At 45.2% G+C, this 3,515-nt stretch overlaps 1 pseudogene; it reads left to right on the top strand.

Moving 5' to 3' along the window:
• Positions 1-361: 361 nt before the first annotated feature.
• LOC115032888 (U6atac minor spliceosomal RNA) lies at positions 362-465 on the top strand (annotated as a pseudogene).
• The last annotated feature ends 3,050 nt before the right edge of the window (positions 466-3,515 follow it).

Raw genomic sequence — 3,515 nt, 5'->3', positions numbered from 1 at the left:
TGTCACTTCCTTAGGACATTGTTGGTTTCCTGGATTCATATCCTATCTCATGATTCTCCTGGTCCTGGTTAAGAATGCAAACTCCTGAGCCACAGAGTCAGAGGCCAGCCTGGTCTACCTAGTGAGTTCCGGGATAGCCAGGGCGATGTGAAGAGAGACTGTCTCCTTTCTCCCTGCCACCAAAAGAATGCAAAGTCCTTTATAGGCACACAAAAATGATATCTTGAAGCTATGCATGGTGGCACCCACCTGAAATTCCAGCACTTGACTGCTGAGTTTGAGGCCAGCTTAGGTTACAGTGTGAGACTCTGTCTCAAAGGGGGGAAAAGTGTTGATTAAGAGGGGGAGGGGAAAAAAGAGAAAAATGAATGAAAACAGAGAAGCTTAGCACTCCCCTTGACAAGGATGGAAGAGGCCCTTGGGTCTAACAACACCCACATGATTAAGGCTGCGCCAGCCATGTCAGAAGCAGAAGCAGAGAGGAAGAGAGGCAGAGAGGTAGAGAGGCAGAGAGGCAGAGAGGCAGAGAGGCAGAGAGGCAGAGAGGCAGAGAGGCAGAGAGGCAGAGAGAGGCAGAGAGGCAGAGAGGCAGAGAGGCAGAGAGGCAGAGAGGCAGAGAGGCAGAGAGGCAGAGAGGCAGAGAGGCAGAGAGAGAGCCAGGGTAACACAGAGAAACCCTGTCTAGAAAAACAAACTAACAACGAGAGGAACGGAGAGAAAAAACCAAAATGACCATTTAAAATCTTTTGTATCTTTCCTCTCAAATCCTCTTTTCTCCAATAAAGTCTAAGTGGCAGAGCAATCTGACATCATCTGGGTCAGTGGCAACTGAGTTCCTGTACAGTGCTCTCCAGGCCACCTCAGACCAAGACCAGCTATTGTCCTAGAGCTGCCAGGCCTCCCCTTAGTAGTAACATTCATATGAGCCAGCAAGATGATTCAAGGAGTGAGAGTGCATGTCACGGTGGAAGCCTGGTGACCCACATAAAGTTGGAAGGAGAGAACTGACTCTACAAGGTCATCCTCTGACCTATACATGTCCTCTGTGACACATATACTACACACACACACACACACACACACACACACACTGATGATGATAAATTTAAAAAACACACACAAGAAATCTACAGCCTCCATGCAATGGTCAAAAGTGATCAGCAGGAACTAGAGAAACAGTTCACTTGGTGAAATTTGACCCTCAGCATCCGTGTAAAAAGCCATGTGGGTGATGTGTTCTTATAATAGCAATGGGAAGTAGGTGGGGACAAGCAGATCAAGACAGTCTAACCTAATGGGCAAGCCCTGGATCCGAGGAGAGATTCAGTACCAAGAAAGAAGGTGACAGCTCCTGAGAAGGAGCAGCACCTGAGGTTGCCCTCTCATCCTCGGGCCACACACACATACACACACACACACACACACACACACACACACACACACACAAGCAACTTCCCCCCACCCCCAACACACAGACCACACAGGCACATACACCACAAACACATGCATGCAAAGTGAGTAGACACAAAAAGACTTGTACGAGAAAGTCGAGTGCAGTTTTAGACCAAACAACCCCCATGCCCACCCATCAACAGGAAATGGTAGACAAATCTTGGTATGTTGATACAAAGGAAGATGACAGCTGTTACAGAAAGCAAATTGCCGAGACTCACAGAAGTGTGAACCTCACAGTAATTATTCTGAGAGAAGGAAGAAGCATACTAAAACACAAGACAACAAATAGCCATGTGTGTTGTCCTGTTTACATGAAGCGCAAAAGGAACAAACTAGATGAAAATACTTGGTAGTAGTTACCTTGGATAGGCACTTGTGATAGGCATGGAACCTTTTGGGGATGGATGTCCAGTATCTTGATTTAGACAAGTGTTTATGTGGCTGTCTGCATAAGCATTCACAGAGACATGCTCTCAGATGTCAATCTCTGCTGAAAAGTTTCAAATGTAAAAATATTTTAAAAGGAGATTGTGCATGGTAGAACACACCTTTAACCCCAACACTCAGGAGGCAGAGGCAGGCAGATCTCTATGAATTTGAGGCCAGCCAGGACTACATAAGACAACAGGAAAAAGAAAAAAAAAAGTAGAAGAAAAATATTTTAAAAGGGAAATGTAAGAAAGCGGAGTGAACTGGAGCCTCTCCAACTTGCAGCTGCCCACAGGAATGCCACCCAGAGCCCCTTCACTGTCTCTTTTCGGTTCTGTGAGTTACACACATCTGTCGATGCACACCCGGGCCCTGGCACCAGCAGCAGATCACTTTTCCTTGGATTTGTGTCAAGCAATGCTCTTATAAAGAGAATGGCCTCCGTGCTTTTACAGGCAGTGTCGAGCCTATCTAGACACCCTGCTTCCAATCATGTTCCCGTTTTCTGCTGGTCAACCAAACAGCCATCTGTGGCCCCCTTTCAGTTTGTTCTGTACCTGTACTGGCTGGTTTTGCATCAACTTGACACAGCTGGAGTTATCACAGAGAAAGGAGCTTCAGTTGAGGAAATACCTCCATGAGATCCAACTGTAAGGCATTTTCTCAATTAGTGATCAAGGGGGAAAGGCCCCTTGTGGGTGGGACCATCTCAGGGCTGGTAGTCTTGGATTCTATAAGAGAGCAGGCTGAGCAAGCCAGGGGAAGCAAGCCAGTAAAACACATCCCTCCATGGCCTCTGCATCAGCTCCTGTTTTCTGGCCTGCTTGAGTTCCAGTCCTGACTTCCTTGGTGATGAACAGCAGTATGGAAATGTAAGCTGAAAAAACCCTTTCCTCCCCAACTGCTTCTTGGTCATGATGTTTGTGCAGGAATAGAAACCCTGACTAAGACAGTATCCCATCAATTATCAGGAAGCAACCTTTTATATACATGCATATTTACACATATACTTACAAGTATGCACTAATATGTACTTATACTACATATGTATATAATGTATAATACTTACATATCTATACTTATATAATATAATATATAAGTATATACAATGTACTTATGTGCTTTTACAGGTAGTATATATTTATGTATATAATTTATGTGTGTATGCGGATATCAGATCCACTCACGGAAATCAGTTCTCCTCTTTAAACCATGGATTTCCAGGGAATGAACTCAAATTTTCAGGTTTGGCACCAAGCCCACTTATCTGATGAGCCATCTCGCCAGCCCTCACCTAACATTATTAATAACTTTAATGTGAGTTCACTGCTTTTCTAATGACCTATGCAGAGTACTTTTTCCTGATACTTCAACGACCTCCCCTAATGCCACACTGTCATGGTCCACTCATTCACTATTAACATGGCTGACATGTTAGGGCCCAAAAGGACCCTCATACTTTCCAGGAATGGCCCAAGAACCAGCTAGGGCTGGCATGCTGGTGCATGGTGCAAACACACCTGTCTGTCCTGACAGCCCGATCTGCTATGTTGGCTTCTGTTCTATGTAGAGAACTGCACCAGACTCTGATATAATCAGCCATCATGTGAGGAAACATAGACAAAAGACAC

The sequence above is a fragment of the Mus caroli genome, unplaced genomic scaffold (genome assembly GCF_978045245.1).
Source record: "Mus caroli unplaced genomic scaffold, Mus_caroli_1 scaffold_14, whole genome shotgun sequence".
NCBI lineage: Eukaryota > Metazoa > Chordata > Mammalia > Rodentia > Muridae > Mus > Mus caroli.
This window is presented reverse-complemented; position numbering and strand designations above follow the sequence as displayed.